We start from the raw sequence: 25,080 nt of genomic DNA on the forward strand, positions 1-25,080 counted from the left end.
CCACCTTAAATGCACCCAGTGACCTGGCCTCCACAGTGGCCTGTGGCAATGAATTCCACAGATTCACAACCCTCTGGTTAGAGAAATTCCTCCTCATCTCTGTTCTAAAAAGATGTCCCTCTATTCTGAGGTTATGCCCTGTGGTACTTGACACCCCCACTATCCTCTCAAAAGCCACTCTACCTAGGCCTTTCAACATTTTATAACCTTCAATGAGATCCCCCCCCACCAACATTCTTCTAAATTCCAGCGAGTACAGACCCAGAGCCATCAATTTCTCCTCATACGATAAGCCTTTCCTTCCCAGAATCATTCTTGTGAACCTCCTCTAAATCCTCTTGAATTTCAATACATCATTTCTTAAATAAGAGGCCCAAAACTGCTCACAGTACTCCAAGTGAGGCCTCACCAGTGACTTATAAAGCCTCAAACATTACATCCTTGCTTTGATATTCTACTCTTCTCAAAATGAATCTTAACATTGCATTTGCCGTCCTCACCACTAACTCAGCTTGCAAATTGCACGAGGACTCCTAAGACCCTTTGCACCTCAGGATTTTTGAGTTTTTTCCCTGTTTAGAAAAGAGTCTATGCTTTTATTCCTTCTGCCGAAGTGCATGGCCATACACTTCCGAACAGTGTATTCCATCTACCACTTCTTTGCTCATTCTCCTAATCTATTCTAGTCCTTCTGCAGCCTCTCTGCTTCCTCAACATCTCCTGCCCCTCCACCTAACGTTGTATCATCTGCAAACTTGGCCAAAAAGCCATCAATTGTGTCATCCTAATCATTGACGTACAATGGAAAAATAAGCGGTTCCACATGGACCCCTATGGAACACCACTAGTCACTGGCAGTCAATCAGAAAGGGCTCCGTTTATTTCTGCTCTTTGCCTTCTACCAATCAGCTAATGATCTATCCATGTTAGCATCCCTCCTGTAATACCATGGGTTCTTGTTAAGTAGCCTCATGTGCAGCAACTTGACAAAGGTCTTCTGAAAATCCAAGTACACAGCATCTACCAATTCTCCTTGGTCTATCCTGCTTGTTATCTCCTCAAAGAATTTGAACTGATTTGTCAGACAAGATTTTCCCTTAAGGAAACCATACACAGTTTATCATGTGCCTCCAAGTACCTTGAACCCACTTCTTTAAAAATCAACTCCAACATCTTCCCAGCCACTAAAATCAGGCTTACTGGCCTATAATCTCCTTTCTTTTGCCTCCCTTTTTCAAGAGTGGAGTGACATTTGCCATTTGTCAGTCCTCTAGAACCATTCCAGGACCTAGTGATTCTTGAACGATCATTACTAATACCTTCATTTTTACACTTCAGTTACCTTTTCAGAAACCTGTAGTCCATCTGGTCCAAGTGACCTATCTACCTTCAGACCTTTCAGCTTCCCAAGCACCTTCTCCCTAGTCAAAGCAACTGCGCTCACTTGTGCCCCCAGCACTCTTGAGCTTCTGGCATTCTGCTAGCGTCTTCCATAGTGAAGACTGATGCAGAATACTTACTCAGTTTGTCCGCTATTTCCTTGACCCCATTACTAACTCTCCAGCATCATTTTGTAGTGGCCTGATATCTACTGTTGCCTCTTTATACACCACCTTTATATACCTGAAGAAACTTTTGGAATCCTCTTTAATATTATTGGCTAACTTACCTTTGTATTCCATATTTTCCCTTCTAATGCCTTTTTTAGTTGCTTTCTGTTGCTTTTTAAAAGCTTCCCAATCCTCTAAGTTCCCACTGATTTTTGCTCTATAATATGCCCTCTCTTTGACTTATATATTGGCTTTGACTTCCCTTGTTAGCCGTGGTTGCATCATCCTGCCTTCACAATACTGCTTGTTTGGGAGGTAGATATCCGACGCCTCCCGAATTGCTCCCAGAAATTTCAGCCATTGCTGCTCTGCCATCATTCATGCTAGTGTCCCCTTCCAATCAATTTTAGCCAACTCCTCTCTCATGCTTCTGTAATCCCTTTTACTCCACTGTAATACTGATACCTCTGACTTCAGCTTCTCCTTCTCAAACTGCAGGGTGAATTCTATCATTTCACTTTCCCCTAAGGGTTCCTTAGCCTTAAGTTCTCTAATCAATTCCAGTACATAATGTACAACACCTAATCCAGAGTAGCTGATCCCCTAGTTGGCTCAACCACGAGCTGCTCTAGAAAGCCATCTTGTAGGCACTCTAGAAATTCACTCTCTGAAGATCCAGCGCCAAGCTGATTTTTGCAATTTACTTGCATGTTGAAATCCTCATGACTATCATAACATTGCCCTTTTGACATGCATTTTTCTACAAACAGAGCCCTCTGCCTACCTGCCTATTTTTTTGATACAATGTATTTCCTTGGATGTTAAGCTCCCAACTATAATTTTCTTTCAGCCATGGCTCAGTGATGCCAATACCATCATACATGCCAATGTCTAACTGTGCGACAAGTTCATCCACCTTATTCGGTATACTACATGCATTCAAATATAACACCTTCAGTCCTGTATCCATCACCCTTTTTGATTTTGTCCCATTTTTACACTGCAACTCATTCCACTGACTGTATTTTTTCCCTGTCATCTGCCTGCCCTTCCTGATAGTCTCACTACACACTACCTCTGCCTGTAAACCAGCAGCCCTATCCTCGCCCATAGCATTCTGGTTCACATCCCCCTGTGAAATTAGTTTTAACCTTCCCCAACAGCTCTAGCAAACCTGCCTGCAGGGATATTGATCCCCCTTGGGGACAGGTGCAACCCATGCCTTTTCTACAGGTTGTACTTTCCCCAGAAGAGATCGCAGTAACCTGCAAACCTGCCCCCCGCACCAGTTTCTCGGCCACGTATTCATCTGCCAAATCATCCTATTCTTATCCTCACTGGCACAGCCAGTAATCAAGAGGTTACTACCCTGGAGGTCCTACTTTTCAGCTTTCTACCTAACTCCGTAAATTCTCTCTTCAGGACCCATATCATCGGCGCCAATATGTACCAAGACTTCCAGCTGTTTAGCTTCCTCCTTTTAAATATCGTGGCCCTGATCCGAGACATCCTTGACCCTGGCACTTGGGAGACAACATACCATCCGGGTGTCTCTATCCATACACAGAACTCGTGTCTGTTCCTCTATCCCCTATCCCTATCACTATAGGAATCCCCTATCAATACCGCAGTCCTCTTCTCCCCCTTCCCTTCTGAGCCACAGCATCAGACTCAGTGCCAGAGACCTGGTCACTGCAGATCTTCACCCCCCCCCCCCCCAGTAGGTCATCTCCCTCAACAGTATTTAAATGGTATACTTATTACAGGGATTATCTGTACTGACTGCCCATTTCCCTTGCCCCTCCTGATAGTCACCTATTTTCCTGCCTCCTGCAACTTAGGGGTGACTACCTCCCTGTAGGTCTTATCTATCCCTTCTTCAGTCTCCCATATAAGCCAAAGGTCATTGAGATGCAACTCCAGTTCCTTGACACGTTCTCTGAGGAGCTGCAGTTCGGTGTACCTGGTGCAGATGTTGTTATCCGGGAGGCTGGATTCACACATCTCTCAAAAGGTTCACAACACAGAACCTGGAGCCATTCTTGCTGCACTAACTGTGGCCTAACAGACAAAGAATGAAGAATGAAGAAGAAGAAACTTTCCAGATACATATCTCACCCAAGCCTGATGAACCAAAGTCTCCCCGCTCTAACACCGGCCCACTCACACAATGGCCGCTCTGCTTGTTCCTTCCTTATTTTTATTTCCTTTTGCTAATTAATGCGTGAGGCCTCCCGCGCCAATTTGGCTACAACTGCACCACCAAGAGAAAAGACAGATCCCAGAGGATGTGATCCCTGTCTCTTCAACCAGGAGGCTAGGAAGAGGAAACTCAGCCCAGCTGAGACTCAAGGGGTGGACTTCTATTTATGCAGTGCCTTTCCCATTCCCAAGGTCTCAAATTTTTGATTTCTTCCAGACTGTTCAGACAAGAGGCCATTGTTTTTCTGTGATGAACATTACCACTGCCTTGTTCTCCACAGAAAGTATCCTACCCACTGGGTCATCAGATTGTATGATACAGAAACAGGCCTTTCAGTCTGACTCATTCATGCCAATCTACTCTAATCTCGTTTGCCTGCATCCCGACCACATCCTTCTAAGCTTCTGTGTCTGTCTAAATACATTACCTCATACTTGTGGTGATTATATCTAATTCCACCACCTCCTCTCCCTTAATCAACCACTCTGTGTGTAACAAAAAACTACCTTTCTTATCTGCTTTATAACTGCTTCCTCTTTTCATCAACCTAGGCCCTCTTTTTGATGCCCTGGCAAAGGTGGCTAAAATAGGAAGTTGAAGACAGCATAAAAGAACATAAGGGCGCTTAATATAGCAAAAATTAGTAGGAAGCTACCAGTGCCAAGTGCAGGCGGGTTTAGAAATAGTAAGATAGCTCAGATCAACACGTGGCTGAAGACATGCTGCAGGAGGGAGGACTTCAGATTTATAGATAATTGGGAAGGTGGGACCCGTTCCAATGGGACGGTCTACATCTAAACTGGAGGGGGACAAATATTCTTGCAGGTAGATTTGCTAGAGAGCCTCCGGTGGATTTAAACTAGATATGAGGGAGGAGGGGAACCCGAGTGTAGGAACAGATGTAGGGAAGAAGGAAGAAAAAGAAAATAGTAAAGTTGTTTGCAACGTTAGTGATAGACAGAGAGTAAAAGGTGGAAAATTTCTTAAATGCATTTATTTTAATGCTAGGAGCATTATAAGAAAGGTGGAGGAGCTTAAAGCATGGATTGATACCTGGAAGTATGATGAGGTAGCTATTAGTGAAACATGGTTACAGAAAGGGTGTCATGGTCCAGATCGGGGTCCCTTTAAATTTACCTTGTTTATGTTACGATACGGACCGTTGATTCCCCATTTTCCCATGTCCCTTGACTTTGGTGATTAGAGGCAATTAACACTTGGCTGAACCGGTAGTTTATAGTCTCCGGCTTTCAGCCGTTCGGCGCGGGAGCGTCTGCAAAGTCATTTAAGGTACGGTGTGTCGATGTCATTTGGCCGGAGCAAGCCTAGTCTCTGCCGAAGCGAGTGCCGGTAATTTGCCTCTCCTCACTGGAGCACCCCTGTCCAGTTACCTCGCCAAAGCGAGCCTGCAAATTTTCCTCACCGAGGTGGGTCAGTCAGTTAACCCGCCGGAGGGAATCAAGAACCGCTGTCTACTGTTCCCAGGCCGAGTCGAGAGCTCGCCACTACCCGAAGGCTGCAAGTCAAGACCTGGCTCCGGCGGCATTCAGGTACCAAGTCAAGTCCTGGCTCCGGCGGCATTCAGGTGCCAAGTCAAGTCCTGGCTCCGGCGGCATTCAAGCACCAAGTCAAGTCCTGTCTCCGGCGGCATTCAAGCACCGAGTCGAGTCCTGTCCCTGGCGGCATTCAAGCACCAGGTCAAGTCCTGACCCTGGCGGCTTCCCAGTTCTGAGTCAAGTCCTGGCCCTGGTGTCTGTGATTCCTGTCCTACCCCCTTGTCTGAATCCCTTCTCTGCCCCTCTCGCCTCTAGCCCTTGTCTGCAGCCCCCTCCTGCACTTCGGTCTAGTTCCATCACCGGAGCTAGATAAGTACTGTCTGGTGTTCATTCGTGTTGGTCTTGTCTTGTCTTGACCTCGCCTCTGTGGGGTAAGTCAGGCCGTCTTGCCGTTGCCCTGCGGAGAGTCATGTCTTGTCTCGTCTTGTCCTCGCCTCTGTGGGGTAAGTCAGGCCATCTTGCCATTGCCCCGCGGAGGGTCACGAGTCCCGGCCCTATGTCCTGTACCCAAGGAGGGGTCCCGGCTCTCTGTTCTGTGTATGTGTCCATTGTTCCATGTACCTGATCCCCGAGACCGAGACTCTGTTTTCATTGTTCCTCCTCTCCCTAGCCCATGTCATGTCCATGCCTGGTTCTGGGGTCCGAGCCCGAGGCAAGACCCAGGTACTGGGTCCTTGCCCAGTCTCGGGCTCGGAGTCCATACCCTAGCCTCTTCATGTCTCCTCTAGTTCTGGGAGCCGATTCCGAGTCCAAGCCCAGACCCTTGGTCCCAGCCTAGTCGTAGTCCTGAGCCCTTGTCCAGTTCGCTACCCCTGCTCCTGCCTGGTATTGAACAATAAACTAAATCTAAGTAACCTCACAAGATGTGTCTTGCATTTGGGTCCACCCTTGCTCCCAATGCCCCCACCATTGTGACAAAGGGTGTGATTGGCAACTAAATATTCCTGAATTTAATTGCTTCAGGTGTGATAGAATCAGAGGGACAAGAGGGGGAGGTGTTGCATTGCTTGTCTGAGAAAGTATTACAGCGGTGCTCTGGCAGGATAGATTAGAGGGCTCATCTAGTGAAGCTATTTGGGTGGAATTGAGGAATGGGAAAGGTGTAGTAACTCTTATGAGGGTGTATTATAGACCACCAAATGGGGAGCGAGAATTGGAGGAGCAAATTTGTAAGGAGATAGCAGATATTTGTAGTAAGCACAAGGTTGCAATTTTGGGAGATTTTAATTTTCCACACATAGACTGGGAAACCCATACTGTAAAAGGGCTGGATGGTTTGGAGTTTGTAAAATGTGTGCAGGATAGTTTTTTGCAGCAATACATAGAGGTACCACCAAGAGAAGGATCTCCTATTAGGGAATGAGATAGGTCAGATGACGGAGGTTTGTGTTGGGGAGTACCTCATGTCCAGTGATCACAATGCTATTAGTTTCAATATAATTATGGAGAAGGATAGGTCTGGACCCAGGGTTGAGATTTTTGATTGGAGAAAGGCTAACTTTGAGGAGATGCGAAAGGATTTAGAAGGAGTGGATTGGGACAATTTGTTTTATGGGAAGAATGTAATAGAGAAATGGAGGTCATTTAAAGGTGAAATTTTCAGAGTACAGAATCTTTATTTTCCTGTTAGGATAAAAGGAAAGGTTAAAAGTTTGAGAAAGCCATGGTTTTCAAGGGATATTGGAAACTTGGTTCAGAAAAAGAGAGATATCTGCAATAAATATAGGCAGCATGGAGAATATGAGGTGCTCGAGGAATATAAAGAATGTAAAAAGAATTTTAAGAAAGAAATTAGAAAAGCTAAAAGCTATGAGTTTGCTTTGGCAAGTAAGGTGAAAATAAATCCCAAGGGTTTCTACCATTATATTAATAGCAAAAGGATAGTGAGGGATAAAATTGGTCCCTTAGACAATCAGAGTGGACAGCTATGTGTGGAGCCAAAAGAGATGGGGGAGATTCTGAACAATTTCTTTTCTTCAGTATTCACTAAGGAGAAGAATATTGAATTGGGTAAGATAAGAGAAACAGGTAGGGAAGTTATGGAAACTGTGATGACTAAAGAAGAGGAAGTACTGGAGCTTTTAAGGAATATAAAAGTGGATAAGTCTCCGGGTCCTGACAGGATATTCCCTAGGACCTTGAGGGAAGTTAGTGTGGACATAGCAGGGGCTCTGACAGAAATATTTCAAATGTCATTAGAGACGGCCATGGTGCCAGAGGATTGGCGTATTGCTCATGTTGTTCCATTGTTTTAAAAGGGTCCTAAGACTAAACCTAGCAATTATCGGCCTGTGAGTTTGATGTTAGTGGTGAGTAAATTGATGGAAAGTATTCTTAGGGATGGTATATATAATTATCTGGATAGACAGGGTCTGATTAGGAACAGTCAACATGGATTTGTGCATGGAAGGTCATGTTTGACAAATCTTATTGAATTTTTTGAAGAGGTTACTAGGAAAGTTGATGAGGGTAAAGCGGTGGATGTTGTCTATATGGACTTCAGTAAGGCCTTTGACAAGGTCCCACATGGAAGGTTGGTTAGGAAGGTTCAATCATTAGGTATTAATATTGAAGTAGTAAAATGGATTCAGGTCGGTGACTAGTGGTGTGCCTCAAGGATCTGTACTGGGTCCAATGTTATTTGTCATATACATTAATGATCTGGATGATGGGGTGGTAAATTGGATGAGTAAGTATGCAGATGATACTAAGCTAGGTGGAGTTGTGGATAATGAAGTAGGTTATCAAAGCTTGCAGAGAGATTTAGGCCAGTTAGAAGAGTGGGCTGAAAGATGGCAGATGGAGTTTAATGCTAATAAATGTGAGGTGCTACATTTTGGTAGGACTAATCAAAATAGGGCATATATGGTAAATGGTAGGGTATTGAAGAATGCAGTAGAGCAGAGGGATCCAGGAATAATGGTGCATAGTTCCCTGAAGGTGGAATCTCATGTGGATAGGGTGGTGAAGAAAACTTTTGGTATGCTGCCCATTATAAATCAGAGCATTGAGTATAGGAGTTGGGATGTAATGTTGAAATTGTACAAGGCATTGGTGAGGCCAAATTTGGAGTATTGTGAACAGTTTTGGTCACCGAATTATAGGAAAGATGTCAACAAAATTGAGAGAGTACAGAGGAGATTTACTAGAATGCTACCTGGGTTTCAACACCCAAGTTATAAAAAAAGGTTGAACAAGTTGGGTCTTTATTCTTTGGAGCGTAGAAGGTTGAGGGGGGTCTTGATAGAGGTATTTAAAATTATGAGGGGGATAGATAGAGTTGACGTGGATAGGCTTTTTTCATTGAAAGTGGGGGAGATTCAAACAAGAGGACATGAGTTGAGAGTTAAAGAGCAAAAGTTTAGGGGTAAACTTGGGAACTTCTTTACTCAGAGAGTTGTGTGGAACGAGCTTCCAGCAGAAGTGGTTGAGGCAGGTTCGATGTTTTGTTTAAAGTTAAACTGGACAATTTGGGTTGGAGGGTTATGGGCTGATTGCAAGTCGGTGGGACTAGGTGAGAGTAAGAGTTCAGCACGGACTAGAAGGGCCAAGATGGCCTGTTTCCGTGCTGTAATTGTTATATGGTTATATAGTTAAGTTAGAGGATTGGGGATTTAAAAACCAACAGAAGGCAACTAAAAAAAAACATAAAGAAAGAAAAGATGAAGATAAGCTAGCCAATAATAAGAGAATACCTAAAGATTTTTCAGATGTACAGTAAAAGAGAGGCGAGAATAGATGTTGGACTACTGGAAAATAATGCTGGAAAGGTAGGAATGGGGACAAAGAAATGACGAACAAACTTAATAACTATTTTGTTCAGCCTTGTCTGAGGAAGATGGTAGTAGTATGCCAAAAATTCAAGAATGTCAAGGGGTGAAATATGTTTACTCAGGAGAAGGTGCTTGAGAAGCTGAAAGGTCTGAAGGTAGATAGGTCACTTGGACCAGATAGACTACACCCTGGGTTTTGAAAAGGTAACTGAAGAGATTGTGAAGGCATTAGTAATGATCTTTCAAGAATCACTGGATTCTGAAGTGGTTCCAGAGGACTAGAAAATTGCAAATGTCACTCCACTCTTTAAGAAGGGAGGTAGGCAGAAGAATGGAAGTTATAGACCAGTTAGCCTGACCTCAGTGGTTGGGAAGATGTTGGATTCCTTCATTCAGGGTGATGTTTCGGGGTACTTGGAGGCACATGACAAAGTAGGCCAAAGTCAGCATGGTTTCCTTAAAGGGAAATCTTGCCTGACAAATCAAAATACAAGAGAAAGGATGTGATGCTTAGGCTTTGTAAAGCACTGATCAAACTATACATGGAGTATTGTGAGCAATTTGGACCCCTTATCTAGAGGAGGTTTACAAGAATTATTCCAGGAATGAAAGGGTTAACACACGAGGAGTGTTTGACGCCTCTGCGCCTGTCCTCCCTGGAGTCTAGAAGAATGGGGGGTGATCTCATTGAAACTTATCAAATATTGAAATGCCAGATAGAGTGGATGTGGAGAGGATGTTTCCTATATCTGAGAGTCTAAGACCAGGGGGCCCAGCCTCAGACTAATGGGATGACAATTTGGAATGGAGATGAAAAAGGATTTCTTTCTTAAGGTGGTGAATCTGTGGAATTCATTGCCACAGATGGCTATGGAGGCCAAGTCATTGAGTATATTTAAAGCAGATGTTGATAGGTTTCAGATTGGTCAAGATGTCAAAGACATGAGAATGGATTTTAGAGGGTAGTAAATCAACATGATGGAATGGTGGAGCAGACTCAATGGGCTGAGTGGCCTAATTCTACTTTTATGTGTTATGGTCTCATGGTCAGCGAGCATAAAGGTTGAAGCTCCCAGGTCAGTGAGTGCAGAGGTCAGAGGTCCAAGTCTGGGATCGGAGGTCTGGGGTTGGAGCCCCGTCTCTGCCTGTGGGTGGGAAAGGGGTTTGCTTTGTTGTTGTTGCTTGTTGCATGATGGCTGCATGTTGTTCTGAACTTTATGGGCATGCTATGGTGACACTGGAATACATGGTGACCTTTGCAGGCTGACTCCAGCACTTCCTCAGGTTCTGTTGATTGTTAACACAAATGTTGCATTTCACTGTATGTTTTGATGTATAATTAACAAGTAAATCTAAAAAGCTACCACTAAGTACACCAGTTTAACACTGAGTGCAGGGAGCAGGCAGACAGGATAGGGAGTAAGGAACGAGAAGGTCAAGCAGTGCTAGTGCAGGGCTCTGCTAGAGGGACAGGGATACTGAAGTCACTGTACACTGCTGACTTACCAACCTCGAGGCTCCCAGTGTACGGGATAAACAGAGGGCAGGCACCCAGTGTAGGCAGGGAAACAGAGGGGAGACTCCAAACCCTTCTGCACCCCTCCTCCTTCTCTCCTTCCCCATCCACCCCACCAATCTCCAGTGAAGCCTCTGGTGACCCCACCCTGATCCCTGCTCTCTCTATCAACAGGAACCTGCTTTACTGTACCTTCCTGAATGTCCTTTTCTCGTATCTTGGGGTTTGTTTTCTCTCTGTCACCATGTTGCTCAGTTGGTTGCTAGGAAGGGCCTGTTGGTCCCATACCAAATGAGATCATAATTCTGTTATCACTGACGTACACGCACACTCACACACTGATAAACATACACATACACTCACAGAAATGCAAATGCAGAGGGATAAAGAAATGCACACACACACACACACACACACACACACACATATATATACACTCTGTCTCTCACACACACTCTCAGATGCACACATACACTCTCTCACACACACAGACGCACGCATACACTCTTTTTCTCTCTCTCTCTCACACCCACACACATGCATACATATACGCTCTCTCTCACATACTCTCAGATGCACACATACATTCTCTCTCACACACACACATACACACACACAGATGCACGCATACACTCTCTCTCTCACACACACACACACACACACACACACACACAGACACACATATGCATACATATACACTCTCAGATGCACATGTACATTCTCTCTCTCTCTCTCTCTCTCTCTCACACACACACACACTCTATCTCTCTCACACACACTCACTCACAGATCCATACACACTCTCTCACACACACACACACACACACTCTCTCTCTCTCTCTCTCTCTCTCTCACTCTCTCTCTCTCTCTCTCACACACACACTCACTCACAGATCCATACACACTCTCTCACACACACACAAACTCCCACACAGAAGCTTATGTACATACACAGTAATCTCTGTCTGCTTTCACTGGGGAGAGTGTGTTCAGTCACTTGATTCCATTGAGCTGCTGCTGGGGAAGTTCAAAGGTTTGTGTTACTTGTTTTCATTTTATCTGGATCAGATTCAGTTTCCTAACAGTATCACCCAAGAACTGAAAACTGTTTAACAGATTCGTATTCCCAGACTGACTGATATGGAACTGAAAGGCTTCGTAATGTTTTACAAGATTATCTTGCTCTTCTTCGGTCAGTGTTCTGGGAACTGCTTCCAGTAGCTGTCAGGAAGTTGTTGGTACCCAGTGAACATTTGGCAGAGTGTTTGGGAGCTTGATGTAGTTACAATTACTGCAGCAAGTGCTGTTCCTCAGATGTCTCCATCTTGCTGCCAATACCCAGATGCCAACAGATCTCTATCCACAGACAAGAAGAATGTCTGGCCCTGGTTCACCTGTGAAGATGCCATCCCAGGAGTGCAGAGTCCAATAACTAATCCATCACATATACTTACATTGATATTCCTTCCTTGCTTCCTAAACAACGGTACAGTGCCAGCAGAGATCCAGTCTTCTGCCACCACTCCTGCAGCCAAAGCAGACTGATGCAGAGATGGACGAACTTGAGGCTGCTCACCATTTCCATTGCTGCCCCCTCAGTGACTTCCCCTTCCTCAACTCCACAATCAATTGCTTGGTCTTGAATTAATCCCTACGCTGTATGGAATCTCTTTGATTTTCTGTTCTAATTAATCCATTTTCAACGATGTTCCCCTGACTTTGAACACCTAACATTCCAATGCCATTCGTTCTCCTTTCTTAGAGAGTTCTCCATAATCCTGACCACAGTTTACATATCACCTGTGGCCGAGAAGGCATAGGTTTAAGGCGAGAATAATCAGAATCAGGTTTATTATCACCGGTATGTGACGTGAAATTTGCTAACTTAGCAGCAGCAGTTCAATGCAATACAAAATCTAGCAGAGAGAGAGAAAAAAAATAATAATAAATAAAATAAAACATAATAATAAACAAACAAGTAAATCAATTGCGTATATTGGAAAGATTTTTTAAAATGTGCAAAAACAGAAATACTGTATATATTTAAAAAGTGAGGTAGTGTTCAAGGGTTCAATGTCCATTCAGGAATCGGATGGCAGAGAGGAAGAAGCTGTTCCTGAATCGCTGAGTGTGTGCCTTCAGGCTTCTGTACCTCCTACCTGATGGTAACAGTGAGAAAAGGGCACGCCCTGGGTGCTGGACGTCCTTAATAATGGATGCTGCCTTTCTGAGACACCGCTCCCTGAAGGTGTCCTGGGTACCTTGTAGGCTAGTGCCCAAGATGGAGCTGACTAGATTTACAACCTTCTGCAGCTTCTTTCGGTCCTGTGCAGTAGCCCCTCCATACCAGACAGTGATGCAGCCTGTCAGAATGCTCAACACAGTACTGGACAGTAAGAGATTTAAAGGGGACTTGAGAGGCATCTTTTTCTCACAGAGTGTGCTGAGTATGTGGAATGAGCTGTCAGAAGTAAACATAGAACATAGAAACATAGAAAACCTACAGCACAATACAGGCCCTACGGCCTACAAAGTTGTGCCGAACATGTCCTTACCTTAGAAATTACCTAGGATTACCCATAGTCCTCTATTTTTCTAAGCTCCATGTCTGTTAAAACACCCTATCATATCCGCCTCCACCACCATCGCCGGCAGCCCATTTCACGCTCTCACCACTCTCTTACCCCTGACATCTCCTCTGTACCTACCTAAGTAGTGGTATAGGTGGGTGCAATTACAACATGTAAATGCCATTTGCCCAGGTACATGGATAGGAAAGGAATATGGGCCAATCGCAAGCAAATGAGAGGTGTATAATATCATGAGGGGTGTAGATGAGGTGAGTGGTGACAGTCTTTTCCCCTGGGCAGGGGAGCCGAAAACTAAAGGGTGTAGGTTTAAGGTGAGGGGGAAAGGTTTAAAGGGGACCCAGGGGGCAACGTTTAATATCGAGGTGAAAGAGGCCGTACAATACAACATGTAAAAGTAATTTGGGCAGGTACATGGGTAGAAAAGGTTTAGAGGGATATGGGTCAAGCAGATGGGAACTAGCTCAGGTAGGCATCTTGGCCAGCATGGAGGGGTTCGGCCGAATGTCCCATCTTCTTGCTGTGTAACTCTGTGACCTTGTAACATAGAATAACTGGTGAAGCAATGTCTGATCTCTGACCTTGACAGTTACACTGCCCTGTGGTATTAACACAGGAAGCTCTGTCTTCACAAGGCCTGTGTTTGGAATTCCCTCCTCTCATCACCAGGCCAGAATGTTTTCCTTCATTCCAGGTAGTTTTTCCAGTACGTTGTGGTGGAGTCACACACACTGTCTGCTCCGACTTGCTTCAATGTTCTGTAGTAAACAGCCACTCAGGGCAATAAAAGTCAACAACATTTCTGGAGATCTCACCTTGTACAGTTTGCTTTGTCAATCATTTTCTTTTCTGCGGAAGAAAAATGTTCTTCAGACCTCAGAATAAGAAGTTTTTACTTACATGATGTCTTTCTTACCTTCAGGCCAGGAAAAGGAGGAAGAAGGTTGCCTTTTTTTTTCAAACTACATGGTGCTCTAGATATCATGGGACCTAGGACAGAATATAGATTTATCTTCTTTTCTCTTTCAGAAGGCTGCCTGCAGGCAGCAGCAAAGAATAACATTTGCAGCCACAGCCCTCGGTCACTGAGCACCGCAGAGAAACAGACGGGGGTGCACATGCCTTCTGTGAGCACTATGCTTTCACGGAGTCTTAGCTGAGCCACCAGCTGACTCCGAGTCACACATGACCACGCACAGCCACACCTGCACCCCGTTTAGACCAGACAGCCACAACAGTCACCTCAATTGACTCCACCTACACCTCCTACTACTTCAGTCAAGGACCCATCATTATCGAGACCACTGCCACTCCGCTCATTCTACTTCCCCCTCACTGCAACATCGATCATCAGGGGCCCCCACCTTCAGACAATGTCCCCTTCTCAGTTCTGCCATCTAGGCAATGCCCCTTCTCAGTTCCGCCATCAGGCAATGCCCCTTCTCAGTTCTGCCATCAGGCAATGCCCTTCTCAGTTCCGCCATCAGGCAATGCCCCTTCTCAGTTCCGCCATCAGGCAATGCCCCTTCTCAGTTCTGCCATCAGGCAATGCCCCTTCTCAGTTCTGCCATCAAGCAATGACCTTCTCAGTTCCGCCATCAGGCAATGCCCTTCTCAGTTCCGCCATCAGGCAATGCCCTTCTCAGTTCCGCCATCAGGCAATGCCCCTTCTCAGTTCTGCCATCAGGCTCCAGGTAAAAGGCTGTGAACACAAGCCATCAGGCAGCTTCTATTCCAATGACGAAAGACTCTTGAACAGACCTCTCACAGGTGAAGTCTTTTTATTTATTATTTATTATTTTATTTATTTGACATACAGTGCATAATAGGCCCTTCCGACCCTTCAAGCCATGCCACCCAGCAACTGCGCCCCCCCAGTTTAACGCTAGGCTAATCACAATGACCAGTTATCCGACCAGTAGGTCTTTGGACTGTGGGAGGAAACTGGAGACCCGGAGGAAACTGTACATGCAGCGGCGAGAATTGAACCTGGGTCGCCTGCACTGTAAAGCATTGTGCTAACCACTACACCACCGTTCTGTTGGCAGCAATACACATTTATGTTTGTATTGTACTGTGCTACTGCTGCAAAAACCTAATGTCTGTGGCATGTGTACCTACAACAATGAATCTGAACTTCTACAATGACCGATAGCTGATACATTTCCACACCAGGACGGTGTGTGACTTTGAGGGGAAGCTGCAGGAGGTGGAGACCTCGCTTCCGTGGGTTTACGGAGATGCCATTCGGGTAGTTTGGGTAGGGAAATGCAGTCAGCCGGGTGGGTTCTGCAGAATCACAGTTGTTTCCTAACACAGGTGAGTGAATTACGTCGAGTGCACGAGGACAGTGAAAAGCTTGCAGTAACATCACAGACATATTGGTACGGAACAGAAGTTATACGTGAATGATATATGATTATGAAGAAAAAACAACTGTGCAAAGCAAAAGCATATCCCTGGCAGTAGAAGAGGTAATCCACAATGTTCAATGGCTGGGGTAGGGATAGGGTTAGGGTTCTGCATCTCAGTCTGCAGTGTTCCATTGCTGGGGTACGGATAGGGTTAGGGTTCTGCAGCTCGGTTCAAGAATCTGATGGTTATAGGATTGTGATTGTTCATGAACTTGGTATCAACACAAGGATGGCATGACTTTTATGGTCCTGGAGGTCATTCCACATGTTAAACTCTTTCTGGCTCATGGAAAACTTCCCAATACTTTTTTTTATTTCGCATTCCAACATTTACTTGCCCAATTTCTTTGCTAGAGATTCCAGACTATGGGTCTAAACCAACCTGGGGTCCACAGACCGCTTGGGCAATGGTAGGGGTCCATGGCAGCACAAAACATTGGGAACCCCTGGTCTAACCATTTTCCCTCCTCCCACTCTCTGGGTTAAGCTTCCCCTGAGTACCCTACTGCTTTTATCGGTGACTGGCCTGTGTGAAAGGCATTAGTTTCTCAGGAGCACTGTATCATATCACTGTAGAGGGGTGACTGCACCTGGATCATGCCCTGAGCCCACAGGCTTCTACTGAGTCAGCAGTCATGTTGTTCGATCTGAGTGGGACACAAGGAGCTCAGCAGAGGAGTGACCACAGTGACCATCACAGTTGGGGAGTCATCAAAAGATATGGCATGGTCACCAAGCTGGGTCCATCAAACACCCACTGACATCGATCCCTCACCAATTACATTGTATTCTCCCCTCAACTCAACACCCCCTCCAAAAATTCTACCTCCCACCTATACACTGGGGGTATTTACACTGACCAGTTAACCCAGCAGCCCACACTTTTTTTTATGTGGGAGGAATTGGGAGCACCTGGGGGAAACCTAGCAGTGACAGACAGAACGTGCAAACCCCACACAGACAGCACAGGGGTCAGGATTGACCCCTGTCTCTGGCTCTGCAAGGCAGCAGCTGTACCCTCTACCTCTACTGCCTATGGTCAGACATGATCTCAAATTGCCAAAGAATAAAAACTGGCATGAGCGAATGTCTGAATGGCGGTAGAGTATGTTGGGTCTGAGCCAAGGTGACTTGCCATCATTAGAAAGTTAACTAAACTTATCAGTGCAGTGGCCCGGCCAATAGCTCCATGCAAAACAGTTAGCAATGGCCAGTAAATGCAGCTCACCTCATCCCGTAACAATGAGCAGAACGCTCCCGCTTCAGTGAGGAAAGGGGAGGGTGCAGGTCAGACTGCAGCAGCCAGGCATCTGTCCTCAATTAGGGTGAGTCAAAACTCATGCTCTTTACATCTCAGAGCTGACCCATCTCAAACTGTTTGAAGTTCAGCACGTTTCTCTGCAGACACCCAGTGTTTTGTTTTGTTATTGTGGTAACCAAGCAACGCACAAACAAGTTTCTTTAGATATTTACTTTGGGTGGCAGCCATGAGGCACAAAGTCTTTAATGAACTAATCTTTTAACCCCGAAAGGAATTTTTAAACAACAGAAGACCTCAGAGGATATTGGAATAGCTGAGATACTATCTTTCTCTCCCCAAGAGAGGGCAGGAATTTAAATTCTGCAAGTGGCTTCGTGGGATTTGAGCTCCCAGCTCAGGTGGGTGGTGTTCCCGGCCCAGCACTGAACCAGAATTTGAGTTTGAGACCGGATGACGAGACCCCTCGGGAGGACAGCCATGTGACATGGCCAGCCTAGTGTGTGGATCGGAGCCCAGAAGGCCAGGAGCTCATCCTACAGAAGGAGACTCTCTCACCCTCAAGATCTCCCAACCCTGTTCATTATGCTCTTTGCAATGCCGTATTTATCCGGCTGCCACCACAAAGTATTTCTGACCTTCATGGACTCGGCCCTCCCAGGTACCATAGTGTTGAGTTGTTGCCTGCAACAGATCTTCTTCGATCTATGGTCGGATGTCCCAAGGATTGGAATTGGGAGAGATTGAAAAAGCAGGGTCTGGAGCAGAGGAAGTGAAGACAGGAGAACAGTGAGGTATATAAAACTATGAGGGGTAAAGGACAAGAGACAGAAGGATGTAAGTGGACCTTTTTCAACCACGGTGTAGTACCTAGACTGCTGGAGAGAGTGGTTGAGACAAAGTCACTGATGGTGTTTATGCAGTGTCTAGACAAGCTCTTGAATCATCCTAGCATAGAGGACTATAGGCTAAGTGCTGGAAGATGGGATTAATTCAGGTGGATGCCCACTGGTCTGCATGTAGGAGATGGGCCGAAGAGCCTGTTTCCCTAACTCTATGGCACAATGACTCAGAATCCTAGGAGGAGAGAAACAGTTGTCATCTCAGTTGCCAATCCCATATTCTGACCCAGTCCAGAAGCCATAAAGAGCTCCATAAGGCCACCCACGCAGCCATACGGTAATGGGCAGTAAGGGCTGGCTTGTTGACTTGCATTTCTCAGAAGGCCCTGAAGTGCATCTCTACTAAAGCAGAAAGCAGGGTGTCAGTAAGATGTTGTCTTTCTGAGTGTTATGTCATTATTTAAAATAACAGTTGATTCCTCTTTGTAATAAATCTCAGTACAATGAAAGAGGAACTCGAACAGAAACCACTGCTCAACATCTGCCCTGCCTTTTCCTCTCTGAAACTTATCCTTCAATGAGATCACCTTTAACACTTCTCAATCCCACCCATCCTAATCACTGTCTTGTCAATAGGCAACACCTCCAACATCAGTTGAGCAAATCTATCTAATGACGTAAATGTCTGATTCTGCACCATTTCTCTGGGGACCAGCCACAGTCTTAGGTACAGGGTGTAAGCTTATCCATATAGGTATTTTTCATTTTTTCATTTTGAAACTGTAATAATCAATTTATCATGTTTTTGTTCTGAGGGTTAATTATTTTTTCTCTTTCTGTCTGCTGTTTTGTCCAGGTTGGAATGCAGCTAAACTTGAAATTAATTTGGAGCCAAACCAGTAGGTTTTTGGGGGTATGGTAGTTGTAGCTGCCGACTGTCTATTGGCTGGCCTTCTGACTTTGGGAGGAGGGAATGGGGGGATGGATTTTTTTTCTGGAAGCTGTTTTGGACTTTTAGCCGAACCTGTTCCTTGGTTACCCTATCTCAAGGTTCATCGTTTGGTTTTAATATACATTCCAGTGGTCATTACTTTAACCTTTCTTTTAAATAGTATTAAAAATGGATCAAACTATTAACTTACTTAGTCTTAACGTGAAAGGATTAAATCACCCTGTGAAACGGAATAAGATTTTTGCCTATATTAAAAAAAACTTTAGGTCCCAATTATTTTTTTAACAAGAAACTCACATATGTAAATGTGACAATTTACACCTTTTTTGCCGATGGAGAGGGCTACATTTTCTTTCCTCTTTTCAGGCTAAGTCTAGGGGAGTGTTGATTTTTATGGATAACACAGTTCCCTTCATCCAACATAAAGTAATATCTGATACTAATGGCCATTTTGTTAGAGAGTCAGGAAAATTAGGTAATAAATCAATGGTATTTGTTAATCTGTACGCCTGGAATATAGCTGACCCAGGATTCTTTGAGCGTTTTTTTCCATTTTTGGCAGATTTGAGTCTTTAATCATTGGTGATGGGAGGAGACTTTAATTGCTGATTAGATCCAGTTTTAGACCAGTCATCTAAACCAGCAACACTTAATAAATCAGCTTTGTTTATTTATTCTTTGCTAATGAAATGTGGTATTGTTGATGCTTGGCGTCTTTTACATCCAGTAGACAGGGAGCATTCATTTTTTTTTCTCATGTCCATCACACGTATTGCAGGATGGATAATTTTTTTATTGATAGCCAAATGATTCCATTAGTTCAATCCTGTGAATATAAAGAGATTGCTGTCTCAGATCATGCTCCTGTGCTTTTATCTTTAAGTCTCCCTAGTCTCCTCAAATAAATAGGTTTTGGCATTTTAATCTAACTTTGCTATCTGATGAGGATTTTTTAAAGTTTCTGGAGAGACAAATTATTCTTTTTTTTGAAGAGAATACGCAGGAAGAGACTTCTAGTCTTATTATATGGGATGCCTTCAAGGCTTATATTAGAGGACAAATTATTTCTTATACTGCAAGTGTTAAGAAAAAAGCTAATAAAGAGAGAATTGAATTAGCTAATCAGTTGAAACAATTAGACCAAAAATATGCCTTGGCTCCAGATCCTGCTTTATATAAAAGGTGTGTTGGAATTAAAACTAAATATGATCTTTTATCTTATCCAATTGAAACTCAACTCTTAAAAGATAAAAGTCGGTTTTAAATTCATGGAGATAAAACAGGTAAATTGTTGGCTAATCAACTAAAAACCTTTATAGCTAAACGGCAAATTAAAGAAATTTGCAGAGCTAGTGATGATAGGACAACTGACCATTTAGAAATTAATGATACCTTCACAGAATTTTATTCTAAACTTTATAGTTCTGACCCTTATAAAGATATTACTACAATGAATAATTTTAGACCAATTAAACATTCCTACACTTTCTGTTGATAACTGAATACAGTTGTATCAACCTATTTCTTATGAGGAAGTTGCTGAGGCTGTACATTCATTGCACTCGGGGAGGGCTCCTGGTCCAGATGGATTTTCTGGAGAATTCTATAAGGCTTTTTCCTCACTGCCTATACCTCATTTATGTTCAGTCTTTTTGGATTCCTTTAAGTTGGATAGGTTGCCACAATCTTTTTATGAAGCTTCTATTTCACTTATTAAGAAGAATAAGAACCCAATTGAATGTTCATCATATAGTCCAATCTCCTTACTTAATGTTGATACTAAAATCCTATCCAAAGTTCTGGCTCGCAGGATTGAAAATACTTTACCATCTATCATTTCTGATGATCAGACTGGGTTTATTAAAAATTGACATTCCCACTTTAATATTGGTCATTTATTAAATGTTATTTATTCTGCTTCTAAGGAGATATCTTTAAGTTGAACAAGTTGGGTCTTTATTCTTTGGAGCGTAGAAGGTTGAGGGGGGACTTAATAGAGGTATTTAAAATTATGAGAGGGATAGATAGAGTTGACGTGGATAGGCTTTTTCCATTGAGAGTGGGGGAGATTCAAACAAGAGGACATGAGTTGAGAGTTAAAGGGCAAAAGTTTAGGGGGTAACATGAAGGAGAACTTCTTTACTCAGAGAGTGGTGGCTGTGTGGAATGAGCTTCCAGCAGAAGTGGTTGAGGCAGGTTTGATATTGTCATTTAAAGTTAAATTGGATAGCTATCTGGACAGGAAAGGAACGGAGGGTTATGGGCTGAGTGCAGGTCGGTGGGACTAGGTGAGAGTAAGAGTTCGGTATGGACTAAAAGGGCTGAGATGGCCTGTTTCTGTGCTGTAATTGTTATATGGTTATATCAGAATGCGTGATATCCTTAGACGCTGAGAAGGCTTTCGATCGGGTTGAATGGAATTATTTATTTAGTACCTTAGAAAAATTTAATTTTGGGCCCAATTTCATTCAATGGATTAAATTACTTTATTTATCTCCCTCTGCTCGGGTTCTCACTAATTTTCAGAATTCCAAACCATTTAAACTTCAGCGTAGAACTAGACAAGGTTGTCCCCTGAGCCCTTTGCTCTTTGATCTGGCCTTAGAACCCTTAGCCATTGCTTTTCAAGAATCTAATAATATCACTGGTATTTTAAGAAGAGGTACTACTCACAAAGTTTCGCTCTATGCTGATGACCTATTGCTTCTTATTTCTAATGTCGAGTCTGCGTTACCTCCTGTGCTCTCTTTGCTGTCCTGTTTTAGCCAGTTTTCAGGATACAAACTGAACTTACATAAAAGTGAACTTTTTCCTTTGAATAATTTGGTATCAATCAATACTAACCTTCCTTTTAAAATTGTAAGAAATCAACTTACCTATTTGGGTGTAACAATTACTAAGAATTATAAACACCGACTTAAAGAAAATTTTCTTACCTTACTAAATTATGTTAAAAGGGCACTATCAAACTGGTCATTATTGTTGGTTGGCTGAATTAATTCTATTAAAATGAATATCTTACCTAAATTTATACACCCTTTCCAGGACTTACTCATTTTCATTCCTAAATCTTTTTTTGATTCTCTTGATTCTATTCTATCTTCCTATATATGGAAAAATAAACATTTTCGATCAAATAAAGTTCATCTTCAAAAAGCTAAAAAGAATGGAGGTTTAGCATTTCCCAATTTTAGGTTTTATTACTGGGCAGTCAATATACAAAACCTTACGTTTTGGTCATATTATATTAACCGTGAGGACTGTCCGATATGAGTAATTTTAGAAACTAACTCTGTTAATAAATTTTCTATCATTACTCTTCTTGGATCCTCACTTCCTTTATCTTTAAGTAAATTAACTGACAATTTGGTAGTTAAACATACTTTGAGGATCTGGGTACAATTTAGAAAATATTTTGCTTTATTGAGATTTTCTATTTCTAGTCCCACTTTTTCAAATTATTTTTTTAAACCTTCTATGACTGATCTAGTTTTTAAAGAATAGGATAGATTGGGTATTAAATGCTTCCAAGATTTGTTTGTTGGAGGAAGTCTCTTTTCGTTTGAGCAATTGTCAGCTAAGTATAGCTTACCAAAACCCCATTTTTTTGATATCTACAAATTAGAGACTTTCTGCGTTCTCAATTACATACATTTCCTAAAAGTCCCGATAAGAACTTATTAGATGTAAATTTTAATCTGAATCCATTTCATAATGGTTCAATATCTAATATTTACGGTATGTTGCTGGGAATGAGAAATGCTCTTTTAAACAGAATTAAAAATCTTTGCGAACAAGATTTACAGACTTCAATTTCTGAGGAAACTTGGAATGAAATTTTTAAATTGGTTAACACTTCATCGTTACATGCGCGGCACTCCCTCTTACAATTTGAAGTGGTCCATAGGGCCCACATGACCAAGAATAAGCTATTTCGTTTTTATTCGGATATATCTCCCTTTTGTGATAGATGTAATAATGGAGAAGCTTCGCTAATTCATATGTTTTGGACATGTCTGAGTCTTGGGAAATACTGGAGGGAAGTATTTCAAACTTCCTCTGTACTCTTCAAAGTAAATTTTAAGCCTAACCCTTTGACTGCCTTATTTGGTATTGTTGGAGAAAAAGATATTATTCTGGAGACATCTGATTTGCACATCTTGGCTTTTATTTCTCTTATAGCTAGGAGGACGCTCTTGCTTAAATGGAAGGATGTCGTTCCGCCTACCCATGCTCAATGGTTACGTGATGTTATGTCATGCTTAAATTTAGAGAAGATCCGTTGTTCAATTTCTGAATCTAGCCAAGACTTTCAAACATTGTGGGGACCATTTTTGAACTATTGTCAAAATCTTTGATTTGTTGTTAAAGTACAGATGTTGGCTAATAACATATTTCACTCTATGATAAAGATTTTTTTTCCTTCTTTCTTTCTTTACCAAGCAACTTCGATCTTGGTAGTGGGTTCAGATTTTTTTGTATAATAATAAAATTATCATATTTCAATATTATGATTTAATTTAATTTACATGAATATAGAGTAATGAGGTTGCAAGTGTGATTCGAATACGTATTGGTATTAATTTTATCTTTTTTTGACATATACTTCTTATACTCTGTATTCTTCTATGTAGAAATTAATAATAAAAATATTGAAAAAGAAAGATATTCCAATGCACTTACAAAACCTGTAATAGCATGAGGAAATGCCAGAAACACTTAGTAGGCCAGGTGGTTTGTGATGAAAGGAGCAGTCAACGTTTCAGGTCAGAGACCATTCATCAGAACTGGGAAAAAGGAAATCCAGTTACAAAGTAGGTGGGAGAGATGGATAGGACAAAGGGAATATCTGTGATAGGGCGAGGCCAGGGTTGCTATGGGGATACGTTGATGAGGTTATGTGTTCAATGGATTAATAGGGGCAGTTAGACAGCTGGAACATGCACTGTAGGCCTGTGGAACCTTTCCCCAGGGTAGAAATGTGAAATCCTACAGGGCATAGCTTTAAGATGAGGGGGAAAGTTTCAGATGTGTGGTGTAGGTTTTTTTTACAGAGTGTGGTGAGCACCTGGAATGAGCTGTCAGGATGACAGCAGAGGCTATATAATAGAAAGACATTTAAGAGGCATTTTGACAGACACACAGACAGGCGGGGAACGCAGGGAAAGAAACAGACTGTGTGCAGATGAATGGGATTTTTTAAATTGGCATCATGATCAGTACAGGTATACTGGACTGAATGGCCCACTCCTGCTGGTTTATGTAGGGTTCATTCCATCAAATCTTTTGCCCTCCTGACATATTCCCAACCCAGGATCCAGCCGAGGTGTGACCAACACTCCACAACCCGAATTCCTTTCTCTGTTCCACCTCTGCATAAATCTATCTACAATCAATCCTCAACAAAAAACACTGGAGCTCTCAGAACAGTCCATCAATCACGCTCTCCGCTTCTGAGTAACACATTCTTTCGCACGTTTCCATCAACTCCCCCCACTCCCACCAAGATTTCACCTCCTCCCCACCCACAGGGGATAATTTACCTACCCACCAACCCATACAACTTTGGGACTGGAGGGAAACTGGAACACCCAGGAGAAACGATAGGTTCACAGGGAGAATAATAACAGGGTTGTCGTTACAAGAGATTTTAATTTCCCCAATATTGACTGTCATCTCCCTAGAGCAAGGGGTTTAGTTGGGGTGGAGTTAGGTGTGCTCAGGAAAGTTTCCTGACACAATATGTAGATAAGCCTACAAGAGGAGAGGCTGTACTTGATCTGGCATTGGGAAATGAACCTGGTCAGGCATCAGATCTCTCAGTGGGAGAGCATTTTGGAGATAGTGATCACAACTCTGTCTCCTTTATCATAGCATTGGAGAGGGATAGGAACAGAAAAGTTAGGAAAGTGTTTAATTAGAGTAAGGGGAAATATGAGGCTATCAAGCAGGAACTTGGAAGTATAAATTGGGAGCAGATGTTCTCAGAGAAATGTATGGCAGAAATGAGGCAGATGTGCAGGGGATATTTGCATGGAGTTCTGCATAGGTTTGTTCCAATGAGACTGGGAAACCACAGTAGTGTACAGGAACCGTGGTGTACAAAGGCTGTTGAAAAGCTAGTCAAGAAGAAAAGAAGAGCTTATGAAAGGTTCAAAAATGATAGAGATCTAGAAGATTATAATGCTAGCAGGACGGAGCTTAAGAATGAAACTAGGAGAGCCAGAAGGGGCCATGAGAAAGCCTTGGTGAGCAGGATTAAATAAAACCCCAAGGCATTCTACAAGTATGTGAAGAGCAAGAGGATGAGATGTGAGAGAATACGATCAATCAAGTGGGACAGTGGAAAAGCAAGTATGGAACCAAAGGAGATAGTGGAGGTACTTAATGAATACTTTGCTTCAGTATTCACTACAGAAAAGGACCTT

General features: G+C 43.0%; 1 long non-coding RNA gene across 2 annotated transcripts in view; it reads right to left on the bottom strand.

Moving 5' to 3' along the window:
• LOC140200713 (uncharacterized) overlaps positions 1-10,860 on the bottom strand; it is a 28,211-nt gene extending 17,351 nt beyond the window's left edge. For both annotated transcript variants that reach the window (XR_011886704.1, XR_011886703.1), the window contains exons 1-2: positions 10,791-10,860; positions 3,514-3,611 (exon numbers count right to left, since the gene is read on the bottom strand). This is a non-coding gene — a long non-coding RNA (uncharacterized lncRNA). The remainder of the gene's footprint in view (positions 1-3,513; positions 3,612-10,790) is intronic.
• Positions 10,861-25,080: the final 14,220 nt, after the last annotated feature.

The sequence above is a fragment of the Mobula birostris genome, chromosome 1, assembly GCF_030028105.1.
Source record: "Mobula birostris isolate sMobBir1 chromosome 1, sMobBir1.hap1, whole genome shotgun sequence".
NCBI classification, from domain to species: Eukaryota; Metazoa; Chordata; class Chondrichthyes; order Myliobatiformes; family Myliobatidae; genus Mobula; species Mobula birostris.